Source organism: Lissotriton helveticus, chromosome 10, assembly GCF_964261635.1.
Source record: "Lissotriton helveticus chromosome 10, aLisHel1.1, whole genome shotgun sequence".
Classification (NCBI taxonomy): domain Eukaryota; kingdom Metazoa; phylum Chordata; class Amphibia; order Caudata; family Salamandridae; genus Lissotriton; species Lissotriton helveticus.
Window position 1 is genome coordinate 87,983,160 of NC_136071.1, and position 13,748 is coordinate 87,996,907.

At 46.8% G+C, this 13,748-nt stretch overlaps 1 protein-coding gene across 2 annotated transcripts in view; it reads right to left on the reverse strand.

Annotated features, from left to right (window-relative positions):
* PRKCB (protein kinase C beta) overlaps positions 1–13,748 on the reverse strand; it is a 1,135,405-nt gene that overhangs the window by 173,708 nt on the left and 947,949 nt on the right. The window lies entirely within an intron of this gene.

A 13,748-nucleotide genomic window follows, 5' to 3' on the forward strand; every position in this document is an offset into this window, starting at 1 on the left:
GTGCAGGGAAAGGGGGTGGGGACTAAATGGGATCAGAAATAGAGACATTCAGGCGAAATGGATGCAGGAGCGGTAAAGGGGAGGAAGGCGGAATCATGTTAACAGAAGCATGCCAGTCAACATGACACAGTTAATGAAACAAAAACGAATAAACAAAACACCACCAAAGGTGAGGTTCATGCTGGGCAAGGGGTTCAGTGTTGTAAGGGGAGTTGTGTTTCAGTTGGGGTGTAGGTTGTGCACGGTTGGGTGATGGCCTGTTTTACGGTCCCCTCGCTCATGAGTACAGGTTGCTCAGTAGTTGTAGGGTGAAGACTTTTTGATGGGGGTCCTTATAGTATTTGAATGAATGTATACGTTACTTGGTGCATTTATTTATTGTGGTAATGAAATATGGTACTTGGAGTTTGCACACACTGCTTTGTGTTGAGGGCTTCAGTGTGTGTTTGTGTATGAATAACATTGGCTTAAAGCTCAAGATGGTATATGGAGACCTCTGTTGGGGTTTATGGGCTATGAATTATGCGGTAGGTGCCTTGTGGGTACCATGCTAGCTTGCCCCACTTACCATCAAGTGTCGTGTTGTTGCTCACCACATTTTTGTCCAGGGGTGCATTTAGGGTCCTCTCCTGGGAATCTGGGTTGTTCAACCCCTACCTTGAAAGGTTTACAAGAGTCCTACATAATGTTTGCTCAGATGAATCAATCCCCGGTGCCTTTGCTTCTCCACATATGTCCTGAACTCTACACGCACCAACCGTGGCATGCTCGGCCCTTCCGGTTCAGTTTGGTTGTGCAGTCCACAGGATGACTATGTCTGCTTGTGCCACCACCTCTAGTTGAACATCATGGAGTCACTGCTTAATGAAACTGCATGGAAATTTGACAGGTTTGCCATTCTAGTTTGGCTTCTGTCAGGCTGCTGTCCCTGAAGCCCAGAGGGTCCCCATCTGATCCTACCTCATGGATTCTCGAATGCACCCAACAATGAAGTTGCGATGAATCCATACACATATTCCACACCTCCCACGTGGCGGCCAGCAAGGCGTATAGGGATGGGATACCCACAGGGTCGAAGTTTCAGGAGAAGGATGAAATGGTGGAACAAGGCAAAGATGATTTTCCTGTCCATTGATGCTCAGCAGACAGCTGGAGATCATGGGATATTTTGATAAAATGTTATAGTTCTCCCTTTCTGTGCCAGGTTTCTGCAGCTCACTCGCACTCAAACCCATTAATCGATCACCTTCGCGCTTCAGTGAATCCCAGCCTGCAGCACAGAAGTCCAGGGTAGCCTAGAACTCACATCACTTCAGAAGTCTAGGGTAGCCTAAAGCTCACATCACTTCAGAAGTCTAGGGTAGCCTAGAACTCACATCAATTAAGAAGTCTAGGGTAGCCTAAAACTCAGACCACTCGCACCTTTCTTGCAAAGAAGTCAAGCCTCTAAAGGTTGGATCAGAAAGGATGGGACATGACGGGTACGTAAGGAGGCGGGATGAGGGGTGTTGGACATGAAGTGGAGGGAGCACTCCTCGAATTCCTACTGCGCCCAAGAAGTGTTCCTAATATAGCAAAAAGGAGGGGGTTGTCTCAGCAGTTTTGGCAGAATTATTCGTGCTAGGGTAAAGAAGTCATGGCAGAGGGGCAGGATCTCTCAGATGACTGGCATGGAGCCAATCCTGAGATCTCACCCTCTGCCAGTGAGAGCGTCAATAGATTCCAAAAACCCAAAGGGGTGCAAAGTATCTACTCAAAAGGCAATATTCTGTGGCCCCTTGAACTGTATGTTTGTGCTTGTTGCAGTACTTCCGTCTACCAATCAATCTATACATCTGTAGAGCGCTATTTGTCACCCTTGAGGGTATCCAGGCGCTACCCTCATGCCCAATGCTTTTAGTGCCTTTTGTCAACATATCAGAGCTTACTGGGCCCTAGTTGTAAAAGTGCTGGTGGCTACAAAGCAAAGACTAGCTGAAAAGGTCACAAAACGTATAGGGGGGTGCTTGGCAGCAGTGTGGCTAGCTCCCATCGACAGGTGATACACATGACGTAGGAATACCATGTTAGCCATGTGGCTAGCTCCCAGCTGAAATTGACAAACATGGGACAGGGGCTCTCAGCCAGCTCTGTGGCTAGATCCCAGCAGCAGGTGGCAAATATGAGATAGTGACCACCTGACTGACATGTGGCTAAAGGCCAGCTATGGCTGACACACATGAGACAGGAACCCCTCCCATGCTCATGAGACAGGAACCCCTCCCATGCTACCTAGCTCAGAGTCCAGCTAACTTGTCAGATAACTTCATGGCACCTTGACAGATGTGTGGCTAGATTTCATCTATAAGGCCCCTTGGCAGCAGTGCTTAATTTGTCAAAGGTGCCAGGGCCCTTCTTGGGAGGCCCCTGCAACTTGCACCAGCCATTGTCCCTGCCAGCGCTGCCAATGACAGTACCAACATAACTAATTTCACTTCACACTTGTTAAGCGTGACAATACTGACTACTCCAGGTCACCAAAAGCTAGAAGAATGGCATTGGTGGCAGATAATATTCATTTGTAATGTATTTTGAATTATAATACACGACTACTCATCTCAAAATTTGATAGACAGCGCCACCATGTGGTAGACTGTCATTAGAGCCGGTGTTGATAATAAACTGCTGGTGCGGAGCACCGGAAACCACTGGTTCAAATTAAGCAGTGCTTTGCAGAACTCTGCTGAGCAGCTCTTCTATGCACCTGTGGATGCTCTGAACCTAACTGGTGCTCACAGGTAAAGGCGATTGTCTCAGGGCTGCGCTAGGAGAGTGTATCCACAGTATGGAAGGGGGTCGTGGCTGTGGTCCAGCTTCTAGAAACCATTCATGACTACGGTACATGGTATGTAGCGGTATGTAGATCAGCTTTGATTTTCACCTATTTTGTCTCCTGCTGTGCCAGTTTAAATAAATGCATTCCTTTCTAATGTATTCTTTACTGATGAGGTTTGAGTCTGAATTGAAATGACTCAAAATGGCCCCAGCTAGAAACCCCATTTATTTAGGATTCCACAAAAAAATACCACTAAATTGGGCAGAGAAGGACGCTATTCATTGAACACTGGACCGGATACTAGATGGCCAACGCCTGGGTTAAATGGGTAGTACCCGAAGTCTGGACTAGCCATCTCAAAACCTCAGGCAATAGTCCTGCGCCCTAGGCAGGGCGTCCAAGAACCATACACGAACCTCATCTGTCTTTGAAAAGGATTACCTACAGCCACAACCTATTTGCTCATGCACCAGCACACCACTCTTGTTAAATATTACCTCTAAACCCAAACCTGTGGGCTAATGGTCTAGAACCCAGGGCTGTATGGGTGGGGACCCCTATAGAGGTAATGGGTAGGTAAATTGCAAACTATGCACTGTTAGCTGTTTATTGGGAAAATCTATTACTAGACTAAGAAAACCAGGTTGGGTGTCAGCAGCACTATGCTTCAAGCACTAAAGCCTACATTTCGAGTGGACCATTTATACCAGTGGGCCCGGTAACCGGTATACCCACCGGCCTCTGAAATTACCATGGCCCCCAACAATGGTAAATTTGGGCAGGAATAACAGGGATGTTTACATGCCACTTGTAATGAGGGCCCATGTGTTTTGTTCAATCTGTCGGTGGATCGGATACTCCTGTAAAGTGTCAGTGCTTCGAAAAGGAACCTCCAAGCCCCTGCGTTAGCAACACACACACACACACACACACATGTAAAATAAAATGGAATAACATATGCAACATTGTAAACTTAAAGGTTTTTTTTCAGAACTTCTTCAAATGTCAAAAGCACAGATTTATGTTATTTACAGTGTTTTAGAAAACCGAGGCAAACAGTCAAAAACACAAATATTATTTTCTTTTAACATTATGGGCTAGCTACGCTGAAAGTACATTTGTTAGTAGCAAACCATGCAGAGAACACGTGGATATTGGACTGGCTTCCAAAGACACATAACAAATACAAGAACAAAGCAGAGACAAACAGAAGCAACCCAATGACAACCGAACCATGAGAACAATACAGTGATACGTTGCTGCCATCTTTGAATGACTGTCTAAAACGGTAAACCAGCCCAACCCAAGATGGCCGAAATACATGAGGAAAATACGGAAGAGCATCACTGCCAGCCGTGATCAAACATCAACAGAAGACAACACAACCCAATGTCCACTGAACAACAAGAGTACAATAAAGCGAAACTGCTGCGATCGAAGGAGGAATGGATTTAAAAAAGGACAGGACACTAATAGTGGAACATCAACACAACCACAAGAAGGCAATACACGGATCCAACACTAAAAACCAACGATAAACAGACGACTAGAAGACAACAAAGTACAACACATCTGCATTTCATGAGAAAGTGAATTGAAGGAGACCAGGGTGTAACCTCGCCACCATTAACGGCAGAACTACACAAAGGCAAAATTAATATACCGTTTGTTACAACCCCCAAAAAATCAAAAGGCAAAATCCCCATCATTCAAGGATAGTTGAACCATGGATGGAAAATATAGTGAATGTCTGCAATTGAATAATAACAAAACCAAGAGATAACGAAAGTGCATCTCCCCCACCTAAGTGCAGACTTAAACTTGAAATCAGTACAAAAAGTGTATTTCGGACAACCAAGAGTAATTGAACCAAAAAAACAGGGGAATGGACCTGTAAAAAGGATCATTCAAGGGCGAGTGTCTAAAATTCAAGGACAGGAAGGCCACATGGATAGCAATGAAAATTAACGCACCGTCCACGAATGCCCCATCACAGGATCTGTTCATCACAGGACATCAAACTAAAAGATGACTTTTGGTACCACTGCCACAGTCAAAAGACAAGCAAGTAGGCAATAAAAAAGAAAACATTCCTTCATTCCAAGACAACTGGACCGCAAGTGGACAAAACAAGGACACATCGCCGCCGTCTAAGGGTGACCGATGTACATAGGGTTGACAATGGTATAGTGCTACATTCCTGGGTCACCCAAACTACACTGTTGCACATCCCTGATCCCCGCTATGTAACACAAAGATGAGTCCTACTAAAGGCAGAGTGCCTTGGAGATGCTAAACAATAGAGATATGCTGTTCACCCAGTCAGACAACGAGATACAGGGCAAGGTGGAGAAAGTCCTCCTTGTCGGAACCGGTTGCTGGAGTCTGTACACGCGGGAGGTGTATCGGCGCACGTCTCAATGCAGACAGGACACCACGAATCTGGTGTCTAAGAGCCCCCAAAAACTGTATGGGGCGAGTTTTATCCCTTCATTAGGTTACCACTAGGATTGGCTGGACTTTGTGCTTGCTTCCAAGAAGTGCGGTAGGCAGGAGCCTCATTGCCCACCACCACCATGTGTAGATAGCAATTAAACACTAGGTCCTGATGAAATGCAATGGATCAGTATTGACCACGAAGCATGAAGCATGTCGACCACACAAAATGAGATCAGCTAAGTTCCACTGGACCATAGAGCAGCCACTTAGTTAGTTGTTAATAAGGTGGATTACCATCCGAATAAATAGTTTATGTGGACTATCCAACCTTAACGCCACTCACCTGCACCACATCTACACTGTTCTTTAGGGCCCACACACCCATGCACCAAACGGCAGGAACAGAAGATCTCCGCTAAAGTGCCCCTTTATGGGTGCCCGTCGGGTATTGCAGCGCCCACCCGACGAGGAGCAAGTCAATATGATGCAGCATGACCTAGCTTGCTGGGTGTGTGAGGACTCTAGTTCCGACAAGGAGGACTTCCCTCTACCGTTCCCTGTATCTCGTTGTCTGACTGGGGGAACAGGATATCTCTATTGTTTAGCATTGTCAGGGCACGTATGCTGGACCCCGTTAACAAGCCCTCGAGTCCCCATTTGTTGTTAGTGAAAGTGCCTTGGAGAGCCAGAAATTATGTCAAACTGTAGATGACTAGGACAGCAGTCCATTTCTGCATCAGTAGAGTCATTAAAAATAGAAACGAAAATAGCTGTTCTGCCCCGGACTCCAAAATCAAAGCAGTTTTGTGCCTCATGTCAGCTCCATCACCAGACTGTCCTCTAGGGGTGCCAAGGGATGTGGGCCCCTTGTACCTTCAGCCATAGCCTTCTCTGCTCTGGCTGCTGTGGGATGTGGGCCCCTTGCACCTTCAGCCACCAGCTTCTTTGCTCTGGCTAGTATGAGATGTGGGACCCATGCACCTTCAGTCACGTGCTTCCCTGCTCTGGGTTCGAGGGTATGTGGGCCCCTTCTGCTTTCAGCCCGCAGCTTCTCTACTTTGGCTGCTAGGGGACGAGGTGGTGTTGCGCACTAAGCCACCAGCCTCTCAGCGCCAATAAATGTTGTCCCTTTTGAGCAGCAGGTAGTCCTCTGCGAGTGCAAAGAGATGCTGCCCCTGTGACACTTCAGGCACCAGCCTCTCTGCTCTAGTGCCAAGGCATGTTGTGACCACACCCTTCAAACCACAACCTCTCAGCTCGGAGTCCTAAGTGCTGATGGGCTACCAGCCTTTCCGCTCTGGGTACCAAGTGACGTTATGTCCTGTAGCCTTTTAACCACCACCCTCTCCTCTCTGGGTCCCATGGTATTATGTGCCCCACAGCCCTTTACCCAATAGGGCCTCCTCTCTGGGTGCTAAGGTATTATGTGCCCCACAGCCCTTTACCCAATAGAGCCTCGTCTGTGAGTGCTAAGGTATTATGTGCCCCACAACACTTTAACCAATAGAGCCTCGTCTGTGAGTGCTAAGGTATTATGTGCCCCACAGCCCTTTACCCAATAGGGCCTCCTCTCTGAGTGCTAAGGTATTATGTGCCCCACAGCCCTTTACCCAATAGAGCCTCGTCTGTGAGTGCTAAGGTATTATGTGCCCCATAGTCCTTTATACAATATGGCCTCCACTGTAAGTGTTAAGGCATTATGTGCCCCACAGCCCTTTAACCAATAGGGTCTCCTCTGCGAGTGTCAATGTATTATGTGCCCTACAGCCCTTTAACCAATAGGGCCTCCTCTGTGAGTGTTAAGGTAATATGTGCCACACAGCCCTTTAACCATAGGGCCTCCTCTCTGGGTGCGAAGGTATTATGTGCCCCACAACCCTTTAACCAATAGGGCCTCCTCTGTGAGTGCTAAGGGATTATGTGCCCCATAGCCCTTTAAACAATATGGCCTCCTCTGTAAGTGTTAAGATATTATGCACCCCATAGTACTTTAAATATTAGGGTCTCCTCTGTGAGTGTCTGTGTATTATGTGCCCCACATTCCTTTAACCAATAGGGCCTCCTCTGTGACCGTCGAGGTATTATGTGCCCCACAGCCCTTTAGCCATCAGGTTCTGCTCTGGGTACCACAGGATGCTGTCCTCTATGCCGCAACAGCCATCATCTTGTTCTCTCTGGTTCTGGGAGGTGCTGGTTCCAGACTCCTTCAACCACCGGCGCTTCCTTTACTGAACTTATGTAAGCTGTAGTCAGGGCTTTAAGTGGGGAAAAAACTGGTGGTGCTCTAAAAGGGACGTGGCAAATTTCTTAAAGGAGTGTGGCCTATCTGAGTAGGGGTGTGGTCTGAATCAAGATAACTAGCATTGTGTGCAGGCCATCAGACGCACCGCAGGAGGAGGAGCCAGCATTGTGGCAGGCAGGCACAGCCCTATTGGGTCTAATATTCCTTGTGCTGACTCAGTCAGCCGCCTGGAGCCGCCACCAGTCCCTGTCACTCACAAACCAGACAGTCAATACACAACCAGGCAGAGGCACACAGTAAGGTTGAACAGGAAAATAGCCACTTTCTAAAAGTGATATTTCCAAACGTAGAATTTAAAAACCCTCTTCACTCTAGGATGTGTTATTAAATTCTGAGTTCAGGGATACCAGATTCCATATGTCTATCTTGCCGTTATGGGAAGATATGCAGGTAAACATGTTACACAGCATTCCCCGTGTTATCCTATGGGCAAGATAGCCTTTCAATAGTGAAAACGAAATTGGCAGTATCTCACTATCAAGACATGTTACCCACATTAGTAATACCAAACAAAAACTGGGACGTCTGGTCACCCTACCTTTGAGGCCCGAAAATAGAGCCCCCTAGAGCCCCCTTTCGAGGCCCCCCCAAAAACCTGGGGGGGCTCAGACCCCCACAGACCCCCCCCCACTTAAAGCCCTGGCTGTAGGTTTGCACCGTGTCCATCAGTCACCAGCCTCTCGTCCACACTGGAGGTGTCATGGGGTGTCTTGGTCTGCTCTCCCTCGGTCACCAGCCTCTCCTGCACGGCTGTCTGTTCCATGCCCCTTCTGTTTGTGGCTCCTGCACGATGAGCTCACAGAGAATCACCTGAGTTCACATACTGAACGAATTTAGAGCTCTGGTTTTGAAACATGTTATATTTTGCTGCGACTTCTGGGAAACAATCAAGATATGCACTCCAAATTATGAAAAACTCTAAATGAGAAAAGGTGTTTCATTATCAGCTAGTCTTGTCCTAGTTCTTTAAGCAGGGAGGAGAAACACTGCCATCTCCCCAGCTCCATCCTGTGACCACCACCGCTAACTACACGGGCTGTGTGCACTGCTGACTGGAGCAGCCTCCTCCTGGGAAGGGTCCTCACACTCGGGGCGAGCCGAGTCGGAGAGAAAACATGAGAGATACCTTTAGACCCCTTGCTCTCGAAGCATGGGACTGCCTCTGCCCCAGCCCTGGCTGATAAGGGCTGAAAGCCCGAAACCGGCCCTATGATGCTTGTTTCCAGTCCAGGGAGGACCTTGCCTGGGAGTTCGGGCTGGACTATTCCCATTGGGCGCAGGGTCGAGACTGATTTGCATATGCCTGGGTCCAAACTGGAATGGCATGGTGAGCAAAAAAGACGATGGATTTAGGCCCAGATCTCTGTACTGGGATGAATGTATGACATTGTTCTGCATTGTGTCCATCAATTGTTCTTTTTGCACCAGCCCTACAGGTCTTCCAGCATTATTTGCCTGCCAGGAAACATCCAACTGTCTCTTTGTGCTCATCGGCATCTGAGGGCACCCGGGGTTTCTAAACCCAAGCTGCTGAAGTCGGAAACCAGGCCCGGCTCTAGAATGTTTTCTTTGGGTGGGCCATAAATAAGTATGGGAGGCCATAAATAAGTATGGGGAGGCCATAAATAAGTATGGGTGGGCCATGAAGATGAGTCGATACTGGCCAAAAAACAACAAAGTATTTGATTGATCCAATATTTTAGGTATCCGCTGGTCCGGCTTTAGTGCTGGTGGCTCCTGGTGCAGTAATCCGTTTTGGCGCCCCCATGCCCTATGACCGCCTCTTTGGACTCTCTCACTTCCACCGGGCAAAAGTGCCGCTCATCTCTCCAGTCATAAGTTATTACTAAACACAGTGCCCCCCTCTGAGGTCAGCACCCACTCTACCGGGCAGCGCCCAGTGCAGCCGCACCGGTCGCACTGCCCTAAAGCCGGATCTGGGTATCGGCATCTGTCCGCATTTAAAAATGTTAACACAATAATCAGCACTCAAAGAGCTGCTTTCTTTGATGTGCTTCCGGGTTTCGGAAGGGGACACTGCTTGTCAAATCTTTAAGATGCAGAACTTTAAGTCTGCAGTATGCTCCTGGTCATATGCAACTACAGAAATGTTTCAGCTGCCATACAGAGCCACTTTACAGCTTTCCGTGTTTTTAAAAACTTTGGCATCTTTTTACTTTGCAAAGCATTGAAGTTTAAAAATACGATGCAATAAGTCCAGAATCATAATTCAGTTTTCCGTACATCCATGCTGGCCAATTGAGCATCACAGCAGCTAACAAATTCTGCGGACTTCACACCTCTCCCCAGGCCTCAAAGTATCCTATATCAAAGGTCTTAAAGGTGTGTATCACTTACAACGCAACTTTTACGTCGTAATGCTGTTACAACGCAGCTATTACAACGCAGGATCCATTACAACGCATGGCATTACAACGCATGGCATTACATCGCAGATGCTATTACAACGCATACCATTACATCGTAAGTATTGGTAAGTATATAATTTATTTTAATTTTATTTAATATTATATAAATGATTTAATTAATATTAATTATAAATAAAAATAAATAAAAATATTTATTTATGTTTTTAAATATTATAAATTTAATTTATTATTTTAAGTAATTTTTTAAATAAATATGAGTATAGGAGTATATGTATAAGTGTTTGGGGGTACAGGGTGTTTTTAGGTTTCAGGGTAGGGTTTGGGTTTTGGGGTACAGGGGTGTTTTTAGGTTTCAGGGTAGGGTTTGGTTTTTGGGGTACAGGGGTGTTTTTAGGTTTCAGGGCAGGGTTTGGGTTTTGGGGTACAGGGGTGTTTTTAGGTTTTAGGGCAAGAATTTGGGTTTTGGGGTACAGGGGTGTTTTTAGGTTTCAGGGTAGGGTTTGGTTTTTGGGGTGTTTTTAGGTTTCAGGGTAGGGTTTGGGTTTTGGGGTACAGGGATGTTTTTAGGTTTCAGGGTAGGGTTTGGGTTTTGGGGTACAGGGGTGTTTTTAGGTTTCAGGGTAGGGTTTGGTTTTTGGGGTACAGGGGTGTTTTTAGGTTTCAGGGCAGGGTTTGGGTTTTGGGGTACAGGGGTGTTTTTAGGTTTCAGGGCAGGGTTTGGGTTTTGGGGTACAGGGGTGTTTTTAGGTTTTAGGGTAGGGTTTGGGTTTTGGGGTACAGGGGTGTTTTTAGGTTTCAGGGCAGGGTTTGGGTTTTGGGGTACAGGGGTGTTTTTAGGTTTTAGGGCAGGGTTTGGGTTTTGGGGTACAGGGGTGTTTTTAGGTTTTAGGGCAGGGTTTGGCTTTAGGGATAATTAAATTATATTTACCATTTTAAAATTAATTGAAATATATTTAATAAATTAAATTAATTATTTTACATTAATTACATTTTTAAATTAAATTAATTAAATTATATAATTTAATATTATTAATTTAATTTAATTTCATTATAAAAAATATGTACATTAAACTAATTACTTTTTTTAATTAAATTAAATTAATTACAATTTTTATTATATTTACATTTATTAAATAGATATTATTTTATTAAATTAAATTAATGACAATTTTTAAATGTCTTTTAATTAAATTATTTAAAAAAATTTAATTACAATAAACTAAATAACATTTTTAAAAAAAAGTCAACTTACCTATACTTACGATGTAATGCCATGCGTTGTAATAGCATCTGCGATGTAATGCCATGCATTGTAATGACATCCGTTGTAATGGATCCCGCGTTGTAAAATCTGCGTTGTAACGGAATGCGTTGTAATACAACGCGTTGTACTGACACCAATCCGTCTTAAACCTTAAAATAAATGATAAGGGAGATCCCACAGAAACATTAAGGTGAAAACGCTTGTTTTTCAGTTCTGGTTTGGCCTTGGGTGGGCCCATGTCTCCTTGGGTGGGCCTGGCCCACCCTCTAGAACCAGGTCTGTTGGAAACTGGTCTTGTTTGGCGATAAGGATGGTTAAAAGTAACTCTGATCCCAAACCTAAGGCCAAAAGTTTCACCTACCACAGAAGGAGGATCCTCAGACCGAGGCGGCCCACCCTTCTGCGAGTGCATGTGGAACCTACGCTCTGCTTCTGCAAGAGAATGGCTGATGGGAGCACACTGTATCTACTTTGAGCACTAGCTAAATGCCCCTCTTTTGCCATGGATAAGAACACCCTCCTTCTAGTGCCTACTATAGCATACCCACCACCACCTTTGTGCCCTGAAATTTCATCTCAGTGGAAGAGTTTGAACTCTTCGCCAAAACTTTTAAAAATTTTTGGACCTTTTTCGTCCTCTGTCGAATGCTGAACTACGATGAAGCCTTCCAAAAGCAGGGGTCCTTCATCGAAACCTGCATTCTCTTTCTGACTTCAGCTGCACTGGGAGAGCGCGGAAGGCTTCGGCTGAGGGAGCTCCTGCCTGCAGCTGTGAGGGAGATCTGGACTGCTTTCTAGGGAACCAGATAACGACCTGGACAGGCTATTAGGGGTGTGGTAGTGGCAACCACATGGTTTCCTCAGTCTGTCTTTTCTTTCTGAGGAGCTGGCCTCTCTGGCTGGGCGTAGGGCAGAGTCGGATTGGTAACGCGGGAACTCGGGCAATGCCCGAGGGGCCGGCGCCGAGTTCCAACAGCGAGCTGCTTTTTGGAGCAGTCTGGGGGGCAGATTTGGGCGGTGTCACTGTTGACGCAGCCAGAGGCACAGTGGGTGTCTCAGTGGACTTTCTGGAGGCAGGTGGCCGCTCATTACCTCACGTTTAGCAACAGGCAGAGGTGTCCCTTTCTTTCTCTCGCAGGGCCGGCCCATTAATTTACTCATACCTAGCAGGGCAGGGGGCCTGAGCAGAAGTGGCCTCACTTGTTTTCCGTCACCAGTGTAAACAAATCTGTGCATTTTTTTGTCTCTCCCCCCCCCCCTCCTTTTTTTAATAAAATTTCGCCGAAGCAGTGTTTTGAGGAAAGGCAATATGCAAATGTGGGCCACTTTTTTTTAGCGTGCCTGGGCCAATTTTGAATTCCAATCCAACCCTGGCATAGGGGTAAGTTGCTGTTCATTTCAGGCTAGGTGAGATGTTATAGAAAGCTTTACCCTAAGACTGGCTGTACCCCTGGCACTCATAGGCCTCTTCTTCCATAGAAATGATGGCCCTAATGTAGGGGTGTCCAATGCATGTCCAGAAGGGCCGCATCCATGGCGTATGTTTAGGACAGCCACTTACTATGGAAGAGGCTGGTCCCCCTCCTCAAAAATTGCCTTACACCGAGATGGGCTGCCTCGCTTCATCTCCTGGCCTCTGGTTCAATAGCCCATGGACCCCTAAGCAAGTATAAATGTCACCGCAGATTGGTGAAGTGTCACAAGAGTGACTAGATCCTCTGCTAGGCAAGTTGGGTGTCTGGCAAGACCCCCGCCACCCTAAACCCAAGATGTGGAGATCACCTCCATACAGGCCCTGTATTACAGGGGTTGTTCCCCCAAACTGCTACACATGTCAACATAGCGTGCAGTTTAGTGTCTCTCGACTAGAAATGGCGTCCTCTCAGCGCTCATTAGCCGAACCACAAAACGTATGCTTCCCCAAGAAGGCGTACCTGCCCCTCCTCCCCCCCCCCCCCCACCTCCCCATCCCCACCGTATTTAACTTTTCGAGAAAACAGATTGTGCATTTTTTATAAACTTAACCAGGGACCGGAGCGCTTCAATAATTCATGGCCGCTGTAATCGTGTAAACTGTCAAAGGTTCTTAGCTTCCTGTGCGCACCGAGAAATAGGGCGCGGAGAGCGCAGGTGCCTCGAAGGTGCACGCGCTGCCCTTGTGCCACGTGGGCCACGTACAGTGCGGGGGGATGCCAGGGCCAGGCTCGCAGAACCCACTGCGAGAAGGCAGGGGTCGTTTATGGGTCGCCATCCTGCGGCAGCACCGGATGCCGTGGAAACACAGGGCAGGAAACTTTGGGGTGCAAAGGAGAATGAATACGACCTGTGTGTATGCTCCTATGATCCGAGTTTAACTAAATGCCAACACATGTGAAAGCGCGTACAAAGGGCATTTACCCCACGGTAATCTGATGAATGTGTAATGAGGCCCTGGCCGGGTGCCTTGGAGTGGTCTTAAAAACACCGCCTGACAAGCGGCACAAACCACTGAAGAAGGCGGGCAGTCCTCGAACAGTGCCGAGATGTGCGCGTGACAGG